This window comes from Lissotriton helveticus, chromosome 4_1 (genome assembly GCF_964261635.1).
Source record: "Lissotriton helveticus chromosome 4_1, aLisHel1.1, whole genome shotgun sequence".
Classification (NCBI taxonomy): Eukaryota; Metazoa; Chordata; class Amphibia; order Caudata; family Salamandridae; genus Lissotriton; species Lissotriton helveticus.
Window position 1 is genome coordinate 1,387,519,195 of NC_136063.1, and position 23,613 is coordinate 1,387,542,807.

At 42.7% G+C, this 23,613-nt stretch overlaps 1 long non-coding RNA gene across 2 annotated transcripts in view; it reads right to left on the reverse strand.

The window, feature by feature from the left end:
* The window catches only part of LOC144827524 (uncharacterized), a 333,562-nt gene extending 310,288 nt beyond the window's left edge, over window positions 1–23,274 (reverse strand). For both annotated transcript variants that reach the window (XR_013610231.1, XR_013610232.1), the window contains exons 1-2: window positions 23,140–23,274; window positions 19,809–20,119 (exon numbers count right to left, since the gene is read on the reverse strand). This is a non-coding gene — a long non-coding RNA (uncharacterized LOC144827524). The remainder of the gene's footprint in view (window positions 1–19,808; window positions 20,120–23,139) is intronic.
* Between the last annotated feature and the right edge of the window lie 339 nt (window positions 23,275–23,613).

Here is a 23,613-nt window from a genome sequence, read left to right on the forward strand (position 1 = left end):
AACCATAACACACTTTAGCATACAAAACATTGCATCATAGGACTCCCCTGTGACTCTATTGTGGATGAGCAAAGGACAACTGAACCCTCTTTCGAGAGACAAATTGAAAATATTTCAGCACACCACCCATACACATGAACCTTTACCTTCACACTCACAGAAAAGCATTTCAAATCTAAGCACTGCACTCTTATGTCTTATCCAAATACAACTAAACACTAACTAAAGACACTATCGAATGATGGGTCCTCCAGTCTGACTGATGGCCTGCCCAGATCTACATGGAAAGGCACTTAGACAGATTATGCTCTACGATGTCACTACAATAGCTATTGGTGTTGTACAAACATGACTAACATTATCATCTTTAAACATTCTAAAAATGTGATTTACCCCTCTACCTCCAAGTTAGCTTCAGTCACTTTGTAAAATAGCAGACAATTTCTATACCATTGCCAAATAGGGGCGTGTTAGAATACTGGAATGCGTGAAATTACAAAGATACGAGTAGCAGAGTATGATTTTGCAATAGTGCAGCCCATAACCTGTCTCCACAATCTTATCCATATCTTGGCAAGATGAAGGCACCAATACAACATCACTGCCATGATAAGGTGTTTGCCCCCTGAAGAAGCCTCTGTGTTGATACAAGGGAGATACAACTAGGCCGAATCTTCAAAAATCATTAGCACCGCCGATTTCATCTTATTTTAAACCTTGCTGATGGTGCCACATTAGTTGCCAGAGAAGGCAGGCCCCGGGCAGTGCAGATATGAACTGCCAATAGGATCCTGTTGCTTGAACAGCAGAGCATCATACTAACATGCAGTGACTCAGGAATGAAGCTGCGAGTCCCTTCATCGCGTGTTTGCAAAAACAAACACATCTCGACTACACTAATCCCAGAGAGACAGCAGATACTTAACACCAAAAGTATCCCAGGAGTACTAAAAGAATAAGTCACAACAATTCTTTGTGAAATAAGGCCCAAGGTCCCAGCTGAGACACCGTTTGGAGCTCTTGCTGCATGCCACGTTGGCTTTTCTTGGAAATGTGAGTAACAAACATGAATATAGAAGCATGGCCTCTGTTGACAGCAGTAAATGCTGTCCCCAGTTGGCACCCGGGCACTCCACTGCACTGCTTGGAAACTGCCGCACCCAGCCTTGCACAAATACTGAGTAAAGTTCAAAAAGGGTTCAAATTGGGCTGCATGCTGTTAAATGTGGCAGCAACAGCCCCAAAAACATTTTTGTAATGCAAAATGAGACTGATGGAGCATGTGATGAAATTGACGAGTTCCCAGTAAAAAATCAACCTCTGAACTTTTGGACTATACAGTGCTATTCACCTCACGAAAGCAGCCTTCAAATACCACCATTACATGGAAATATGCAGAATAACACACATGTGCCAGCTCCAAACCCAAGGCCAGTGAATCGCACAAAAGGCATGAAAGCAACTCCACAAACAATCAATGCTCTATTTCGTACGGTTTAATAAAGGCCACAGATGCGTTCTGGAACAAAGCTTTCCATCTTTATAGAGACTGGTGCTTATTCTGTTTCAAGGCACTTTCAACTTTTGTCGATTAAAGAAGAGGCCCAAAAAGTAATGCAATTTGTCCATGATCATACAACTCAGTTCTTCTGGATCCAAAGCAAGTAACTCAACCACTAGACCGTACTATGCTAATGCACTGAAAGTACATCTAAGAAAATTAACAGTACGTTTTTTGGCTCTACTGTTACTTTTCTTTTCTTTTTTTACAACAGTTCTGTTAAAATACTTTGTCCTCCATTCACCATGACGTCAGGTTTTTGTAAAAAAAAAAAAAAGGCTATGGGCCTGAAGTTCAAAGCTTTCATATCCTAGGGTGTGACTCTAATGCGTTTATGTCTGAGACTGACAAAAACACCAACAAACACAAACTTTTCAACAGGGAAGGGAGCAGCATCCAGAGACTGATCCTAACATGAGCAGGAGAAGCATGTTTCTGCTTAGGCAAGACAAATCTTCCCTTGAATCATCTGATATTGCACATAGCCTCTGTAAAGGGCTGTTGATAAACCATGTGATGTGCCTATGGGTTTAGAAGCTGCAGTAGTCACAGCCACACTCTCATGTGGAGGGCAATACCGATGCAGGCCTTCTCTCTCAGACTAATCGGGCCTCTCTAATCAGACTATTACAGATCCATCTAAACTCTATCCAATGGTTCTGCTGCCCTTGCCATACCAACAGTTAGATGTTTAGTAATGTGGTGTGGGCAGGATAAATGAGCGAAAGGCTGTAGCAGGAGGTAGCAAAAATCCATGTCTAAGCGATCGGGAGACCCTTCCCATAAACATTATTCACTACAGACTTCAAGGAGGCAGTGTAACTATACATCTGATCCTATTCTTCTACCCAGTAGGTGATAGTTGGCTAAGCAAGGAGTGGATTGTGGAAATTTCGTCGGAAATCCATAATATAAATGTGAAGCATAGATTCTGGTCCGTGGCAGTGACTAACTATCCATATCAAACAACTAAACATGCCGGGCTGATATATACAAAATCGAACTTGTTCAATGACACATACAACATGGTCTTTTCCAGAATACATGATATATATGTATATATATTGTATAAATCAATGGAACTCGTTGTATCAACCACATAAGATTAGAAATCTGATTCACCCATGACTGAATCTGAACATGAAACAGAAGACTGTACGAAGATCTTGGTATGGAGCATTGAAACGACAGCTATCGGAGCGGGTCCTCCGGAATTACTTAATGATGTAAGAAGAAATGGCAATAATTGTTGTTTTTTTACAAGCGGCGGTAAGTTGGTTAAAATGTTATTCGGTCAATCGAGGCTGGATGAATGGTCAGATGCCATTTCTATAGAACATTAGCACTTTGTCCGCTCTTTCTTTAAACAAAAAAACATGTACTGGCTGAGAGATCTTCTCTAATTAAACCGCGCACCAACATTGCAGTCAATGAGAGTCCCAAGACACTAAAGAGTCCAATCCCCACAAAATGCTAAAAGACAATACAAATGGTAGAAGATGTGGGCTATACAAATAAATGATGGTAAGATAACAATCGCTTTCCCTCCAAGTGCCCTGAATCAATGTACCCTCATTGAGTGGTTTTTGGAGGCTGTGTGTAGGGTAACCACCTTTTAAAAAGTTCACTTCATATGTTCTCTGCCGACACCGTTTTACCAAAAGAGAGCTTTAACCATAACCTATGACGTTTCAGAGCAGTGGTGAAGTTGAATAGACTGCTCACTGATAAGTAACATAGCAGTAGGGGGTGTGGCACTTTAATCTCGTTCTACAATGCACTGGAGAGACCTCCCATCTAGTAGAGGGGTGACACTCATGAAATCCAATGCTTAATAAAGCTTTACTCCCTAATGATGAGAGTTCTGAATTGGATGAGTATCCAAAGGGAGACACTAGTGAAGTAACATTACAGAAGACGTTTTCACATGCACAAACTAAAATCAGTAACTAGAATCTGAAACTAAAACTAAAATGTACAGTTACTTTTTTCCTTCAATTGATCAGGATGCCACAGGAGAAGCAGAAATAGTAAAAACAAGAAAGGGTGATATCCTTTGAACCCCATAGACAATATGCAGGAAATGAAACTGAATCGGGAGACAAAAAGGTCCGTATTAAGAACAAACGAGGGAGAACCAAGGCAAGAAACATGCACATTTAATCTTTCAGAGTGCTGGTCCATTTTTCTGTCAGTTGGGGAGGTACAATGTAAATCTGGAGAACTTGAAAATAAGGTGTAGCGATGCCCAGATACTCACCTAGCAGAAACGTTAGGGAGCATGATGAAATCAGGCATATGTACTCAAAGTGAGTAACAACTAATTATGAATAGCTGTCAAAGACATGCAGGTACAAGTATCAGTTCTGCAGGGGGCCACATGCGTGGATTTTTACATTTCACCTTGTAAAGGCACTGACCTAAGCAAAGCATACTTAAAACAAACACTTGCAAAGCCAATAAATCTCACCTACGAGACAAAAGCTATTGACTTTACCAATGTTTATTTAGCCATGTTGTACAGCAGCTCTGCTGCCATGTGGCATGGTTTAAAAAGAAGCCTTGGCAAAGTCAAAGTCAGTAACTACCATCTACAATAGCTATTGGCTTTGTCAATGCTTTTTCAATTGCTGGAGGGAGAAGGAAACAATACGAGCCTATGTCTGCTTCATAGAGCTTTTTTATGGCCTGTGGGGAGGCAACATTGACAGTGGGAAGAGCAAGGGAGGGGACAGGGAACAGCACAAATATGGTGTGGCCCCAAGCAACAACACAGACAAAGAGAGGGAACAAGTAACATCACGGACAGCGGATGGGGCAAGCAACAACACACACAGCACATTGGGCAAGCAATAACAAGGACAGTGGGTGGGGGCAAGCAACAACACAGATAGTCGGTGACAACAAGCAACAACACAGACAGTGGGAGGAGGGCATGAGGTGGCAAGCAACAGCACGGACAGCGGGTGGGGGCAAGAAACAACACCGACAGTAGGAAGTGGCAAGCAACACCGACAAGAGGAGGGGGCAAGCAACATAATTGAATGGACAGTGGGGGGAGGAAGAGGCACACGAGGCAGCCAGCTCCCAAACACATGCACTCTCACAGAGTGCTTCAACAAAAAGCAACAAGCATTGGTAAAGCCTAAAGGTCCCACTTATGGAAGATCTATTGGATTGATCAATATTTTTTTAGCCATCCTGTACACCAGCACGGCTGCTATGTAGCAGGTCTGAAAGTAAAAAAAACCTCTATGATTAAGGCTCCCAGTTTTCCATTTTAACTGATTTTTACAGATAAATATAGACAAAAACCCATCTATTTCCCTATCTGTATTTATTTTTTGTATATGGATAAATAAGGAAAATATTTTTTGGGGGGACGATTCTCACTGCTGTCAATCATGAGTGCTACGTCAATACTAGCTGTAAAGATTTACAGGTAGATGAATTAAAAAGAATAATATTTCCTAATTAAGCTTACATAATTGCAGCAGGACAACTATCTAAGCTGTTCTACAATAGAAATGATTTTTAAATGACTGTATTGTACTGTAAATAGCTAAAACCCATTGGATATTCAAACATGAGTAAAATGTTTGTCCATTGAACAAATGTGGAAATATACCCATTGCAGGTTCATTTTTTACACTAAGCAACTATGGATATGGACAAATACAGATAACATAAAATTTCTCCCTACTACGGCTGACCTTGGGCTCAGCACCTCAATCCCGATGTTGCAATTAATAAGAGTCCTGTTCAATCCACCTCCGAGACCCGCCTCAATTAGGTCTCACTGGAATCCAGACAAATAGGTTGAAGATCATGGAGGGAGCACCAAGAATGAAGTCACACTCTGTTAAGTAAAGTCTTTTCAATCTCTTTTATTCTTCTTTAGTAAAACAGATGACAGGACAGCAGCCAACACGTTTTGTTCCTTTCAAAGGAACTTCATCAGGGCTAAATATTAAAGGCGAAAAGAACCACTTTTATCACGTTTATTTAAAAGGTCCGAATAAATATAAGGTAGAAGGTCCCACAATAGGGATAAAGTAGTGGTAGACTCTAGCCAAAGTAATCTGGAATGTCTTCCTCGTAGTGGCGGCAGGTATGCCCGGCGGTCATGAAGCATAACGCTTCGTGACCGCCGGGCATACCTGCCGTGGGGGGCGACCTGTTCTTTATCCCCCTTCAGCTCCTTTGTGTATATGCTTCCGCTTAGGGACTTTTTTTCCGTTCAACTGCCTCTATTTAATTGTCTTGATAGAAACTGACCAATAGAGGTCAGTAAAATACCAGAGTTGCTTTCTGCTGAGGGACCACTCGAGGGGGGGGGCAGGGTTGGAGGTGCCGCCGAGGTCTTTGCCGGGTCCATTTTTCGGCCGATTTTGGTACAGGGCCGATTTTGCAGCTATGCTGCAAAAACGGCCCTGTAACAAAAACGCCCCCAGGGGCCCAAAACCGGCTCCCACCCGTGCGGCGCACCGGGGGATTGCCCGGTGCCCGCTATGGCCAGTCCGGCCCTGGAGGAGGCAAGCAATAATGCGGGATACAGTGGGATGGGTAAGTAACAATGTGGCAGGGCACTGCAGCTTAAATAAAATAAAAAACAAATATTTAGTGTTAGAAAAAAGCTTTAAGAGGCAGCTAGCACTGGCTGCGCTTTAGAGCTTTTTTTGTTATGACAGGTAGGGACGGCCTACTACAGACAGCGGGAGGAGGACGGGAGGGGGCAAGCAACATGAGAGACAGTGGCACGTGGGGGCTAGAACATGAAAGAAGAAACTCAATGTGTAGAGGGGTGGAAGGGGCAGGAGAAGTAACACAACGCTGGGGCAGTGGAAGGGAAAGTGAAACCGCAACAACATGGGGGGGCTGGGCAAGCAACAACGGGACAGGTAATACAATGGGGAAAGCCACTAAAAAATGTTTTTAAAAGTACCTCCAAAAGTGTGAGCAATAGAAAGATACAGTAGAACAAGGAAGCATAACTTGGGCCAAACTCTAGGGGAGGGACAAACACATGAAGATGAAGTGAAGCAGGCACTCGCTGACCAAAGAGAAGCAAGAAAATGAGAGAGACGATAAAGCCAACCAATGGTATCCAATGGGCAGGCCCTCAGCTCCCTGTAAGCTAACAAAATGTTTTGTAAGCGAGAGTGCATGCGCTCTCTCAGGCGAGACCTAAACTATAGCTCCCATAAAAATGCAAGAAGGGGAACGGCACAAGTACTTTGGAGTTGCTCCAGAGGAGGGTTAAACACAAGAAGAGTATGTGAAGGCTGTACGCTGTAACAAATGAGAAGCAAGCAAAGTGATGATAAAAGTCAACCATTAGTAAGCAATGGACAGGCTCTAAATCCACTGTAAGCGATCAAAATGTCTCACAGTGACAGTCGATGCGATTTGTCAGGTGAGGCCTAAAATACATAGAGTTGTGATTTTCTGTGGAAAGCAGACATGGTGACAGCATACTTTCTATGTACTTTTCAAGAACTTAAATTAGTGAACATAAAGTACTCAAAAATAAAATCTGCAGCATTGGTGTTTGCCAATGTATGACAATATTTAGAACAACCATAAACATAAATGTACTCATTTTTATGAGCACTGTTTGGCATTGTGTGCTCAGCACAACGAAACTGACAGGTTGCAAACTATCTATTTGAATATATTGAACATGTTTACTATTTAAACATGAGCTTAGCGTAGGCACACACAGATGAAAAGAGGAGCTACAGGTGAAAACTTCCTGTTTAGGTGCTGCGTGGCTCGACCTTTAGATTATACATATATCTATTAAGTTGACTCTGATCGGAGCAGATATATATATATATATGTGTTTGTATATATATATATATATATATATATACACGCACACACACATATACACACACAAACACACACGCACGTTTTCACCAGCCTCTTCATCCATTGATCTTTTGTGTCACTTTTTCTTCTGCAGCCTGCAGCTACAACATGGGGCAATGAGACAGGCCACTCCAGCCATTGACTGGCTTCACTGTGAGTGACGACAATATGCTGTTTCACAAGCTTTACATCCGCACAAAAAGTAGTTCTCTTCAGTGCCAGGGACTACCCTGGCAATGTATACTCTTTGATACCAAAAATATTTTAGCTTTTAGCAATCGTTTTTATATTGCAGCTCCTCTCCCCTGCAACAACGTTTTACAAAAACATGAGAAACACTGACAAAGCCAAGAGGTTGGCAGCTAACCCCAAACCTATTAGTGTTACTAATGCTTTTGAGGTCTTTAGTATTTTTTTTTTTTTACAGAGTTTTATATAACGCGAACTTGACCCGAATCGGGTGTCAGAGCGCCTTACATAGCACCAGTTGCATTACATGAGGACACATTCATCTTTGTTAGGCACAAGGAGATTAAGTGATTTGGGCAGAATCACAGGATGTTCAGCCTCATTGCCGAGACTTGAACCCAGTTCCCCAGATTCGAGATTGACTGCCCTAGCCATTAGGCCAACTCCTCTCCCCTCAATTGATGCACACCCTTCATTTGAGAGAGAGATCTTAAAGGAGAGGCTACTCACTCCCCATACACCCTACGTTGCACAGCCATCATCTGATAGAGGTCTTGAAGGAGAAGCTAGTTCATCCACACACACTACTACGAACACCTTAGCGAAGGACATTTCATCTTAATAAAATTCTATGTATAGAAAAATTACTTATAGGGATTTTTAGTCAGCCCTCTTTATCCATTGGCCTTTTACTGTGTCATTCACATTTTATATTCGCACGGCATGGGGCGATGCGTCAACCTACATCACCCACTGTCTCACTTCACTGTGAGTGAAGGCATTCGGTCCTTTCACAAAGAGCCCATCTGCACCTTTAGTGCCACTCGCTTCTATAACAATGTGTGCTTTCTGAGATCCCATAAAAATTTCAGATTTTTAACCGAGGTTCGACAGCTTTCACAAGAATAAACTTTTGCAAAAACCATGGCAAAACAAAATAAGCATGGCCAACACAAACGGCTGAAAGCAAATGCCAGACTGAGTGTCTTGCCAACGCTTGTTATGTTATTGTAATGAAGCCTTTAAGGACATCTTGTCAGAAGGACGTTATCACAAGTGTCCTTATTAGCTTAATCTTAGGCTTTCATTATGAAAATGCCAATGTTTGTCCTATCTCGACCTAAAACGTTATAGGGTGCTCAAATTTTCGTCTTGAAAAATGATTAAAGTGGGATTGCAACCTTAAGATCTGTTCATATACATGGTTCTTTCTACTGTAAAAGCCTACGCCCTACTGCCCGAACACCAAAAGTGTGTAGATTCATCCTGGCATAGGATGTCAAAAATAGCCAAGGTTTGGTTGGCAGAATGGAAGGTCAATCGAGAGAAACAGCGCTGAATTCACACAGGAAGATGGCCCGGCGTTTTGCAAGTGACCAGCACAGTCCGTGTTGGAGTGATGTAGGTGTGATGATAGAGGCAGTGACTGCAAGGATGCACCAGACTGGATGATAGCACGATGACAGCAATTCACTGCCTGGTTGCTAAACCAAACCCATATCAAGAACATGGCCACAACATGCATTACAGGCGGACCAAACCACAGACATTGCAGTCGAGTTCTCAAGATGAAACACAATAATCAGAAGACTCAAGAAGCATTTCACTGCCATTTTAAGTAAATCATTCTAAAGAAAAGCATCCTGATTGTGGCCAATCTGCTGAGAGCTTGCTTCAATATTTTATTTTACCTAAAGGTTAGTGTTTTGGAGACGACAAAATGTGTTGCACTTATGGCCAAAAAGGGAAAAAAGAAAAGGCAGCTGCCTTCCTACCCCTAAAGGATAACAGAGTGGACCCTGAAGATATCTGAGAGCAGGAACCGGAACGCGCACAGGAAAGCTTGCAGTGCTGCCACTACAGTTGGCGGAATTTACAGACTGTTGTATTTTGTTGGCAACACACCATTCTCACTCTGCAGGTGCTGTGCGTGCCTTCATTTGGGCACCCAGCTTTCACTTCGACTTTTTCCTTATAGAAAACTACAAATCCATCATACCGAGTGCATTCGGCAGCTTACTGCACATCAGGAGCTATTTTCTAATGGAGGATGGAGATAAAGAGTGGCGAGTCATCACCACGCAGTGCAAGCTTCATGACAAGGACAGAGATTCTTCAACATGCTGTGCGCTGTGTGTTCTTGTTCACCGACAGTAGAAAGAGGAAAGGCAGTGGTGAGAGTTTGTTTCAATCTGAAGCTCATTATGCCATGTTACACGATCGTATTACGCTGTGGAGGACTGAACTGATATGGAAAGCAAGCACGTGCACCCACGAGGTCGAATAAGGCTCTGAACCAGAAGTGGATGTGGCATTGTGCTCTCGCGACAACCAGCACAAGCATGAGGATGGGCGGTAGCCAATCCGAGACACTTTTGGACTAAATTGTAGGCACGTATGACCACATTTGGATACATCCTGGGCAGCACTGGCATGCAAGACTCAGGACATAGCATAGAGATGTGATGCAATTTGTGGCTTAAGCACTTTCCAGTAGTAGTCACATAATAATAAACCCAAACTTGAGTAGGGCTAAATAATCAATTTGTTAACGATAACAACAAAAAAATAACCCTCGAGACAACTGAGCTAAACCCTCGAGACAAAAGAGCTAGCTTTACATAAATATGGTGTTGCTGCTTTGAAAAAGGGTGGCAGGCAGGCTTTTGAACTATGTTGAAAGTTCCAACGGCTAAATTGGGCCGGTGAGGTCCTCCCTTCCCCATTCAACTTTACATTTCTTTCAGTTTGACAGTCACTCACTCACGCTCCAATGCTCAGTAATTCCAACTTTCATCAGCTCGACTTAACAAGAAAATAGTACTCAGAGTTTCAGTTTATACCAAGTTACAGATTCACTGCAGAGTAAAGCACGCTTAACCGACGGAAAACATATATGTCTGTCCCACACTGAAAATCAATCCAAGAATTCTGAAGGTTGTTCAACACACTGTAGCACCAAAAATGTCGACCTGAGGCTACACCTGCTCAGACGCAGTCCTAAAACGAAGGCAGGGCAAGAACCTTTTCAGACGAACGAACTGTGAATTCATTTGAGGATCATCGAAATAAATAAGCCGTACGCAATTACTTGCACTTGCTGTCGAACATGTTGACATATATCAGGAAAAAGCTGTATGGATATACATACATATGTATTATTTCTCAAAAGAATCTAAAGTTGTTCCCTAATACACTAGCGTGCTCAGCTGTTGGTGGGGAGCGACTCATGCTTTTACTGAAATCCATTCAGCCCCTTAGAAGCCTCAAACCCTCACTGGAGTCCATTAAGACATTGTTATCCACCCGCTTGAAACACAATATGGTGCCACCGCGGCCTTGCTGTCTTTACTGCGTAAAGCAAATCAATGGAATAGAAGCCAAACGAGTCCCACTAGACATTGAAAAAAAGGGAGAACTTGCTCCACACACAAAGAAGCCGGCCTCTTTTTCTTACTGCTGTCCATGAAACAGTTAACTGGATTTTCAATGAGACAAAAATCCTTTTCTGCCTATTCCTGACAGCTTCCTTGCAGGTTGTCTTGTGTCCTGGAAACAACCGTGATAGGCTGATGGTGACATCACCAGCATGCTGAACAACAGAAGCACAGTGCGCGCTCCTGCGGGGAAGAGGGAGGCGGTAGGGAGGGTCGTGGAGAGGTGCCTTTAGCTGTCAATGGTGCCACAAGAGGATTCTGGAAGGTGTTGAACGTGGACGAGAAGCTGAGCCTCCTCCTGCGTCTAAATCCTCAGGAGGAGCCACTGCCATAGTAGAGACATGGAGAGGTGCTACTCATTGACCAAAACTATAACCATGCAATCACAAACAGACAATTGTCGGCACAGAGAAACCAAAGCACCCACATCACTCGAAGGAAACTGCTACACGTGGAAAATCAAGCCTTTTCGAGCTCCTTCCTTCTACATTTGTTAATGTCACTTAATTATGTACCCCAGCACACCAATAAACATTAGTACAGCCTGCACTCGCAGGAAGCTGGGATAGTCTCTCACATGCAAGTATCAAGAGACACTCACAAAAAGGTGTGCCTTGGTGTTAAGAGCCTAACTGGCAACTTTACCAACACCTGGTCCATTGGTCCAATCATCTTTGAAAAACTGTAAACATGCTAACAAGCAGTATTGAGCTTTCTATAAGAAACTGAACAGGGAATTCTGGTATTTCCAGCAAGCTCAGAATGATTCACTGTCTCAAGCATAGTGGTGATGTCAGTTCCTGGAGCAAGGGTGACATGCCGCAAGGGCAGCAGTACTGAATAAGGCCTTGGACACAGAACCTCCTGCAGAGCTCAGAGAAGGAAGCGCGGTCATCTCAAGGTCACATCTCTTCCCAGATACAGAAAAAAGGAGACCCATCGTAAATCCCGGGGTATAACATGCAATAATGGATGACATAGCCTCCTGGATCACCCCTTCTCAGTAAAGAGTGCTGTGCCAAGGAGGAAGCCTGGGTTGTGCCGCCTGGCACTGGGACCCAGAAGGCATAGTTTGAAAGTAAGGTTATAACACCTGACTTGCTCAACAATCTGTGATACACCCCTGCATCTCATTGGGTCACTAATCCCAGCAAGCATTGGCAAAGCCAATCGGTATGGTGCTGGATACCAGCTTTTTAGCTTTCTGAATGCTAAATTTGCTTAGTAACTGGGTCTTGCAAAATTGTATTACTAGAGAAGCTTCTAGCCTCGTCAGTCTCAAAAATAAACATAGCTAAAAGCAAAAATATTTTTGGGGACTCAAAAAGCACCAACTGCCATAGTCATCTGTGGCATGGAAAATAACTCTGATGTGTTTGGATGTGCTCCTTTCAAAAGGGTAGAATACCATCACTTCACTTGAAGTTAGCCAACGGCTGAAGGGGGCTGACACTTCCTCAATGCTGTGTGGTGTGAGGGACAGATGAAAAATTGAAATGACAAAATAACAGACCGATGGTTGAAGAGGGCTAGCTGAAAGCCCCTCTAAGTTTTTTATATATATAATTTAGTAACATCAAAAGGTCTTGGCTAATGCCAGACCTAAAAATAAGTGGTGCTCTTAATCCAATTTTATATAACTCAGTAGATTTTCACTTACAAAATCTCATCAGTATGAGGGATGGGAGAAAGACAGTCTTCTCAGTGTATAAAGTGTACCCATGTTGTTAGTAATGAAAATAGTGTGATCGTCATTGAGCATAGGCACAACTGCACAAACTACCACGGCCTCTGTCGCAGGCCGCATGTGGGCAACATCCCCCGTCTGTACGGAGCCTCGCTTCTTCAAGCCCCAGCATAATAAAGATTAATAAAGTGCAATCAGGTTGTGTGCTCTTTTCATAGAAAGTGTGTGTGCAGGGTACAAAGTCAAGTACAACAAAGCAAATTTAACATCAGCAATTTCCTTCAAATTTAATATGACCACAGGAAGACAGAATTCTCACCTTTCACTCACAATCTGGGGATTTGTCTGTACACAATAAATACCCTTGTGCAGCCCTCCATGAAAGTGAGGCAACCCTCAGCTAAGCAATCTTGTATTGCCATCTCTTTTCTGCAATGACCAAAGTTATTTGTGGCAATATGGCCTTTCTCGTGTTCCTGTAAATTAGTAATAAACTATCATTTAAAAATTTTAAACATTAAAAAATTGAGCCTCAGTCGAGGGCCCTGTGCTCAGGGATTCCTAATTACATTCTCATTCCAATCACAAATAATAGTAAGATCTCGTTTTTCAGCAGACGCTTGATCACGGCACCCATTCTGTGTCTTCATAATACTGAATTTAACAAATGTTACGATTACTCTAATTCATATGCTTCTAGCGGGTGAAAGGCTGGGACAGTACATGCTGACTTTGCACCTAGCACTTTCACACACATTTCTGGAACAGGCACATTAATCCACAGAGCTCTCTTTTAACAAGCTTGTGAATTTGAGGGAAGAGGACAGGACTGCCTGGCAAACCCCCGACTCACATTTTTACCCCAAATATCCCCCTGAAGGGGTAAATTAGTGAGAACAGAGAGGCATTCTGTAGTAAACATAAGTATATATTTGGTAATAACCCCTCTTTCCCGATCTCCTTGTAAACAGCTCTATTCACAGTACCCGTTAGAGGTACTGAGACCTTTTCTCTGGTCATATCCTTATTTCGTAGTCTTGTTCCTACTCATTCTAGGAGCTGACATTCAGGCATTCTTTCTAAATCCGTTTTTGGTGCCATCACTTATTTATCAACAGCAATGGCAGAAATTATTTTTGCTGTTCTGTGTTTCTACTCAATTGAGTTAGATGTACACTGCCTCAACGCACGCAGTAAGAGTGACTGAGCCAAATGCGTCAGGATTTTAAGGCGTTAGACTGCATTTTTCACACAGATGTGGCAGGCTGAGATCGCAGTCTGCTCTCCCGCTTGCTGTATTAATTGGTGTTGCAGACTACTGAGCTGGAATAAATTTGCTTTCTCAGAATTCGTGCCAAGCCTGCTTTTCCCATTGTGATTGGGAGCGAAAAGGAGATATAGGGTATTGCAACCAATGAGACAGTACCTGTGGGCCAGGGAGGGTGCTCGGTGTGCACAGCAGAGTGTTCTGGACCCTCCCCCTGTACACCGAAGGACACACTCGGCAACACAACACTTCTGTGGCCAATAAGCTGCATGCTTACCCACTGACCCAGCATTTCCTCCAAGTACTTTGAAATTTGTCGGAACCAATGCTAGACGATCGAAGGAAACTATCTAAGGCTAGTTCTTGACTTGCTTCCCCTATTTATTTCGAACAATCATCTAGTATCTCTCCACCCTCGCAACAAATATTGTAGGAAACTACAATAACAGTAAAATGATGAACGCTACAGCACGCAAAGTGAAACAGGCATGTAAAAATTGTTACAACAAGGCTGCGGTTATACAATTCTTCTGCCACAAACTTGTATCATGAAAGCCTTTGGGACAAATTTTGTTATCCCGACTGAAAAGTGTCCATTTTATCCACCTCAGTTGGATGAAAGTTCAGTTAGCTGCCTTGGGGTTAAACCTGTTACTGGACACTAAGGCAGTCTTCCAGCAGCAAGCAATCAACCTACTGAGCTAGCATAGATAAGCAAAGAAGCAAAGCTTTAGTAAAGAAGTCAACACTCAGAACAACGAATGAACACATCTAAAAGCACACATCGCAATAAAGAGACTATTTATCGGCCAGGGAAAAAAGTCACCAGCATGAGTCCAGAACACCTCAAAAGATGCATGCCAAAACAACACTGTGGGGCCAAGAGCAGCACAAACATGAAGAGAAAGAAACCATTCAAAGAGGAGAGGACGGTAAAGATAGACCAGTTTCGAAGACAAAATAAAGAATCATCACAAGATGTTGTCTGGGGGGCACGAGTTCACCTCCAGAATCGCTTATAGCTACACTGTGATTTACTGTCTCCTATGATTGTTATGTCTATATGTTATGAGAAAAACGTAATAAACAGATTTAAAAAAAAAGATACTGCCTACGGGGGTAAAGCACCCCAAGAAAGGAGTTTCTGGACGGAGGAGCTCGCTGAGGGCCACTGGCACAGTAAGGCAAACATATATGTCTACCAATAAAACAAATAGAGGAAACAGGGCCTTGGAGGGCAGGAAACTGCATTCCAGGTAACCAACATACCGTGCTGCCAATATGCGGTACTGCCTTCATACAAGTCCTCCATTACATAATGTGTGAAGCTCAATGAGCTCTGAATCTTCGACACGTGAGGGACCTGTCTATAGCTGTGATTGTCTCACTCTCCCTTCATCCCCATCCCTACCAAACTCAGTGGGATAGCACTGCAGCAGAGGGACTCGCTTACTTTCCATTACATATTGCCTAGTAACTCTCTTGGCCTCAAAAACTATTTCATGACGGAAGCCTAGATCCAAACAAATGACACCTCAAGTACTTGTCAAAATCTTCTTGCCTTAAGAGTAAAGGAGACAGGTAAAGCCAAAGGATGAGAGGTGGAGATAGTGTTGCAGAAAGTACTGAACTTATTTTTCAGTATTTTTTGTAGGACGCACACAGCAACCTCATTCAAATCTTGGCATGTCCAGTTGTGTCCAATAAATAGGTGGAACAGGGGCGAAGAAGTGATTTACCTAGGCCTTCCCAGTTTGAGCATGATGTAATGCGTTTGTAAGTAGGCAATAGTTACATTTTTGGTTCCTCTTAAGTACCATCATTTATTTCATTTTTTTTTTGCCTTTTGACAAAAATCGCAACAGCAAAGGGCCTGAAACATGCAAAAATCTACCTCATTTTAGGGGAAGGGGAGGTGCCAGTTCGGAGAGGGGAGTAAGGATTACTTGGAAGTTCTCCACACAGCACCCACTTGTGCATACAGCACACCCACAATCGGAGGTGCCATCCTTGTCCACCTACCTCCTCCGTTCTAAACTCCATAAGGAGAGGAAGTAAAAAATAATATAAACCAATTCAATAGTCCACAAACTAAACAGTCTATTGGCGCTAAAGAATTCATAATATCATTAGTCAGCTCAATAATACTCATTTTATCAGCGCCATAAGGACAAAAGACTGAGTCAGTTGTTGAATTCTTAGATACTGTGACTTGCAGGTTGTACACAGATTTCTGCAGAGTGCGCTCAGTCCCTGAGTTTGCTTACAGAAAGTAGCACACAAATATGTTCCTAAAAATAATGTTACCAGTAGGATACTGCTAAAAGAATAGCCACCCTGCCAAACAGGCAAATGGAATGAAGCAAGAGAAAACCAGTTAAGTGCAATCACTACAAAGTGCTCCACTAACTCTTTCGAGAGATCCATTAGCACAGCGTGGACAACTGGTCTCTTCAGGAACTCGCTCGAGAATTGCCACAGTATTTCCTTTCTAACAGAAAACGACAAAAAAATCCTCACAGATGCAAATGTGATCCTCGCTCGAAACCCAAATGGCCTTATTGCTGCAGCTGAAACTATGTCAAAGCCAAAACAGCAACCATTAAGAACCCTCTTGTCACTTTCGAAGGAAACATCTATTCTGAGCAGTTGCACTGGATGCTTTTGCACAGTGGCGTAACCCTTTTCAGGAAAATGCTATTCATCTGGTGTACTTGCCTCAAAATGCTGGTCTTTGTGATAAAAAAAGGTATGGAATTCGCTTGATGAAAGGAAAAGTTACTCCCAATGCAATCTCAGTGTGGTCGAGTAACTGCGACCGTAAATGCTGAACAAGGAGACACAAGTTCCAATCTTTGCTTCCCTCCTCTTCACCAAACTGTGTGACCCTCGGGAGACACTGACAGCTAGTCTCAATTTTCTGTCATAAAACTGAGAGAGAGCTTCTGAACAGTCTAGACATTAGATGGCAGAGGATTACTGAAGAAGTGAGAATGTGCAGAAACGTAAACTAATAACTGACACCTGCCCTAGTCTGAACAAACACTTGCTTTGAAAGCACTGAGGCACTGATGCTTTTGTTAGTGTAAGAATATGCTTGATCTGTATTCAAGTACTGGCTTTTGCAGGCAGATCTGAACACCCAGCCACCCAGAGGGGTCAAAGTGAAGACACAAGGGAGAAGGGGAGGGCCGAGCTTGGAATGGAAATGTTGTGATTCTACTGCATTCTTTTAAACAGGGCAATTTAAGAAAAGTAAAAGGTTTTAATTTCTTTTTTAGCCAATAAAAATTACCTACACAAATATATATATGTAATTATATGTGTGAATATATATACAGTATATATATGTTTTTCCCGTTAAAGATAAGCGGGAAGATAAAATGTCAAATGACAGATATTGATATTATATTGTCTGAGTGTTTAGTTTTACCTTTTCAAAATCGGTACAACCCTTCTAATTCACTTTACACTATTTTTGTGCACTCTCTGCTATGAATTTTTTATTATTATTTTGAATATATTATGCCTGAAGAGTAACCAAATAATGTGGCACTATAGTGCCATCTCTGGGTTCCTCTGACATTTACAAACCTTTCGACCCTCGATCACTTGTTATGGGGTATCAGCAGGATGCATTGACGATATTAAAGGGAGGGTCCCCAGTACCGTTACTGTGTGCTCTTTGCGTATCCTCTTTATAGATAGTAAGGAAAGTTAAACAAAAGCCTTCCCGCTGTCCACTTCTGTTAACGAACCCTGACAAGCTAATCTGCTCTTCACCACCTCTTTAGCACTAGAGGGGCAGGCCCCCAATGGACTGCTACTATTCACCCAATGAAGAAAACCCAGTGCCTGCGTGGGCAGAACCATGCTCACATTATCTATCATCTAAAGCTGGAACAGAAGCAGATACTGAAAACTGGAAAAGAGGGCGCTTGGGATTACACTGATGACTCCTTCCAAAATATCCATCGCAGATACACTAGCGCTAACCAAAACTCCCAGCGGAGTTCTATTCGGAAGCAATGGAGCCTACCTAGTGCTTTAAATGGGCCGGTACTGAAAGGTACAGAATACCAGCACTTTTTAATTTTGAGCGGGAGCGTACCTGCACTTCTCAAGTGAAACGTAATGCTTTTAATTGGAGAGTACTGGCACTTCCCAGAAACGAGCAGGTACTCTGCTACAGCGTGCCTCCACTTCTATTGTTCCACTGCCCGCACGGAGCCTACCAAAGTACAGCAACGATCAGAAATACAAGCAATATGGGGCTATTGCCTTTGCTCAATCATGCTAACTACGTGCAATGCTAATGCAATGCATAGTTCTTGTTTTCTTTTTAATCAGTGAACCAAACGTATTTTGGCTTTCTTGACTGTTGTAGTTCATAACCGCGTCTACAAAACAAAAGGGGCTGATTCTCCATGGAATCTATGAGTACGTGAAGTAGCACTCCTGTAGAACAACCTGGCCACTCTTAAATGTCTTTCTGAGTTTGGCCACAGAGCATCTAAAATAGGAATTGGAAGGGAATGTTCAGGGAATAATCACAGATAATTAGTACAAATAGAAAGGACTGTGCTCTCTTTGCTCTTGTACTAAAAATAAGTTGAACATGTCGGGGTAGATTCACAAAGCTGTTTCGAGTATGTGAAGTAGCATTCCTGCAGTATTAATTCACATGCTCACAAAAGCAATTGGCTACAAAATCTCTAGTACTTTACATCTGTCCCACCACCACACAAAGCAAATATCAGGGACTACAACAAGGATTCGCAGAGTAGAGCAGTAAGTACCCACTGGCTGCCAACATTACTCTATGAGTTGCTTCTACATCGGTGACAGAATAAGTTGGTACACATAGGTGTGTCATACCTTCAACATCCACAAGAAGTTTCAAGCAATCAAATGTTTTCTAATTATTCATCATACAATTCAACCCCAGAGATCTTAGAATAGCATGGTACAATGAGTCAACACAATACTACTCACAACCTAAAATACCCAAAGTGAACAAAGGGGTGACCTCCACGTACTCTGTATTTTTTTATGATCTGGTGGTGAGGTACTTTAAAACATTAAGGGAAGCTATGTGACTGACACACACACTCACACACACTCTGTGGTCAAGTGTGCCAGAGTTGATAGCACATCTCCTTTCATTACACTACAAAGCTCTGTAAACCGCAGGCAACTCAGTAGCATTTAGTAATCCCATCTGCTCTACATTTTGCATCCTGATGAGCTGCCAAACATGGTTTTATACTGTGTAGGTGCTGAAGAAGAGAATGTATCAGAAATCTCAGGCAATGCAGGTGTAATGAAAGAAGCTAGATCACGGTGCTGAGCGTGAGGGAGTTGCTAGTTGTGGCAGAGTACGTTAAAAAGGACCTTCTAGGGGCAAAGCAGGCAAGCTCTAATATTCTGCTTAAGTTGTGTTTCTTCTGCCAACACATTCAATCTTGTTTTCCTACAACACTTCCTACCACAATCTTGTAGTTGTTGTACCGCAAATAACTGATTTTCTTATTATTCAACTGAACAACGGCTCTTGTATCACCTTTCTCAGAACGATGAATGGTTGAGTCAACTCACACATATTTGCACTTGTAATCACTAGGGTTATACACATATCTCTGCAACTGATACATTAACCCCCATTGCTATATTAATAGAATAAATGCTAAATATGACCTCAAGAAATATAAACAAGGCAGTTAGCCGACTGTTTGGCAAACAAAGGGTAGGTTTGAGCGTGAAGTTATTGCTTGGTCAATAAAGAACATTTACCTTCTTCTGTTTGATTAGCTCCACCAGCAGAATATGATGCATGTGTTACTCCACAACAGCTCAAAAATTTCCAGTAGGTTCAATCAATCAATCAATCAGGATTTATAAAGCGCAGCTAATCACCCGATAGGGTATCCAGGTTTGGTAAAAAAAATTGTAAATCCATAGAAACAATGCACGGAACTCTTAGTCTCTTTGTAAAACCTTTTTGTCGACAATTCCAGTTCTACTGCTGAGCTTTCCAAAACAAACCCCAAGCGTATTTTCCATCGTGCCACAATAATCCAGTGTTCCAAGCAATCGGTAAAGACCTAGAACAGAAAATGGACAAGGGTTAACATGACTTCATACTGTTTTTACAGTTTGTGGGCATGTGAGAAATACAATTTCTTTATCTTGATTTGTGCCTGCGCTGCTTGCCGATAGCAATAATTTTGTGAATATAAAGGGCCAAACATTTAACAGCTGGACAGCTGAAAAGTACCAACTTATCAAGAGTTGCGCTGGAAAGAAAATGAAAAAGTCTTAAAATAAAAGGCAAATCACTGCCTATTGGTGCACACGGTTTGCATTGTTATGCCACATTGGGACACATGTACCTTCAGGGGTCCTGTTTTTTAAAACTGTCATAACAACTTTATCCAATACCTTTCTGTACCATTTAGAACTTAGCACTGTCTGCCCCAAGACCATAAGCAATAGAAGGCCATTTGCTATCACCACTATGAGAGGTTAAGATCTCTACGTATTACCAGTAAACAACACAGTTATTTCACTGGGCTACAGCCACACATATTTTGTGCATGTAAATGCAGAAATTCACACACTCAGAGCACAACTTTGAATGAGCTCAGGCAAACTTTCTTAATTTCTACAACTGCTCTTAGTGAATCACCTTTTCCTTTCTCGCTTTCTTGAAAAGTGTGTTGCTTTCATGATAAAAGTGTTTAACAAACAAAATGCATAAAAACATGTGGAGAGGTCACTTTGGGATTGAGATTAAATTCGAATGTATTACCTTCAATGTACATATGAGCCACAATAATGCATCCACTAGCCTCAAATAGCGTTACCATGAAACAGACTGGGCAAAAAACGTATAAAAGTAGAGAATGACGTCATGTGTCTGCCACAAGCATCTGCGCCACGACCATAATCACAGAAATGTTTATGAAGAAAACAACAACATGAATGAAAACACAAAAAAAGAGTATTTGAAGGATGGGTGGCAACTTCTCAATAAAGACATAAAGATCTAACTTTACGCACTGAGAAAACCAAAGAGCATGGGCTGTAACAAATTTCAAGCATTGTGCCTTCCTAGTTCTGCCTAGAAATATTTAGAAGGGTACAATGCACTTTTCAAAAGTGCCATGATTTTAAAGCTTGCAATTGTCAATGTATTCAGTCTGTCCTTAAAAAATTGCTGTTTCACTATAAAAGCACTGTATAGTGTCATTGCCACCAAAAATGACTCCGAACTACAGTAGCACTGGCTTCACCGAAGCAATGTAATTTTACTCCAGTTAGAAAGGATTCATTACACAGACTTCTTAGGCATGCCAATCAGGTTGCATGTGTAATCAGAAATGTGTGATGATAACTCTCAATGGTCCACCACTTTACACACGTGTGAGGTCCACAAAAGACCACATCAGGTTACATACATCCTCGCTCCAGCAACACCATGTTATTACTGGGCCATGGAGGAGTTAGGAGGGAAGCGAGTGAGCTAGGAATTTGATACCAACAAAAATAGGAAGTACAAGATAGTGGGTGAAAAGTGGGAAAATTCCATTAACATAAAGGGAAACTACTGTAAACGCTGAGATTTGTGGCTTGCACAATATTATGGAAAGCAGTCAATGAAATAAAAAGATCTGTTATAGCAAAGAAATTAATCAAATAATAAAAATATGATTAAAAAAACATTGTAAAGCCCGGACAGGGCAATATCAACCGAATGTGTGCAATGCCCAGGGAAGGTGGTCTAGTTGGAAGCAAAGCAATGGTCTGCCTCTACTCACCAGTTTGATGCGGAGCCCCACCCATCTGACAAAAGTCTTTTTGATGGCTTGACTGAATTACTTACAGTGTAATGGTTTTGCCATTGCACACTAGAATGTTCTCCAGAGGCGGTGGATAATACACTTTCAAATTGGACAAAAAAACTGTTACCTTGATTTTGTAGACAGATCTCTGACGAGGCAATGCCTACGTAAACTTGCAAAGCCTCGCTACCAGAAATCCTGGAGCTGGCCAGCATCCTCTTCCAGAAAACAATGGTATAAGCCTTAAAGTCTTGCTATAACTTGAACGCAATTCATAGTCCGTCCACCAAAAATAATACTGAATAATAAACATGCTAGGGTGTCCTATCGCCCAGACCAGAGATTGAAAATGGAGTCTGTCTTTACTCATCCATCTTGCTTCCAACAATAGAAATAAGGGCGGCAAACTCTAGGGCAGCCAAGATTGACCAACATTTTATTTTAGGTGTATTAACTCATTTTTCTAATTCATCATGAAATATTTCGAAGACTTGGACCACTTGCGGCTGCTGCACTTCAGTGATGTCATCAGCATTTCATCCATGGAGGGGAGGGTACTTTCTTTGTAGCGTTATTGCCAAGTTTTGTCGATGGCCGGTGCCAAAAAGTGGGTCGTCGTTCCCTCAAAATGCATATAGAGGGGGTGAAAACATACTTCTTCTACTTGCACAAAGGGTCGCAACTGATGCAGGGAACTCACCCTTTGATAGTCTTCTACCGCACTGAAACAAGGAAGAAGTGAATGGCGCTCGCCTGCCCCTTTGTTGACAAACACGCTCCACTGTCAGAACTTGTTAAAAGTTGGGATGAGAGCATTCTTATGAAAATATGCTGGCAAACTTGGCAAATATAACTATTCGGGGATGCTCCGTACTTTGTTGTCCAATATGTTAGTATTTTTTTAACTTTTTAAAAACTTTTTGTTTTCACTCTCTACAAGTTTCCCACTGTCTGCCATGTACTGCCCTTATTGGGTGCTCCCAAATAGGTGCAAGTATATGTAAGGTCGACACGTTAGTGCTCCTAAATTTTAAGTAAATTAATCTACGTCTAGGGTCTCAATGCTCTTTGGCAAACAAAGTAACTCGATGTCCCACATTTTCGTTCTGAAGTCCTATTAAGAATGAGAAGGGAATAGGAGCGCTCCTCGAACTTTAATGCGAAAGGTGCGCTAGTTTCTCCCGTCGGGACTTCGGGAGAGGTACAGACTGCCCAGCACCTGGGCAGCTCCGGGGGGCGACGGGCTTCTCAGAGAAACAAAGAGGGCGGCGCGAACTCACCTTGTGCAGCGTCCCCCGCGCGCAGGGGCGCCTGGACTCCCCGCGGCCGGCGGGGGTGTCCGGGGTTCGGCCGCCACGATGCGCCCCGGGAGAGGATACCGACTTCGGCGGAGTTTCTTCTCCTTTTGTCCAAGTTCCCCGAGAGCAAACAAAGAAGCCCGGCAGCAGGTCCCCCCCTCCCTAACCCTCACCTCCCCCACCCCTCCAGCCCATGCCACTCCCCTCCCGCGCTGTGCAACTCTCGGCAGCCACTCCCTCCTCCTCCCCGGAGTCTGATACGGGCTGCGCGAGAGCCGCGGCAAACTTTTCAGAGTGAAGTGCGGCCGCCGGGGCGGGAGACCCGAGCGGGCGAGGGGTGCCAATGGGCGACTGTGCCCTGACTGTGGGGGCAGGAGCGGGCCTCGTAGCGTCGAATACAAGCTGCATGAGGCCGCTCCACCCGGCCTTCATGGTCCAACTTGAACTTTCCATTGT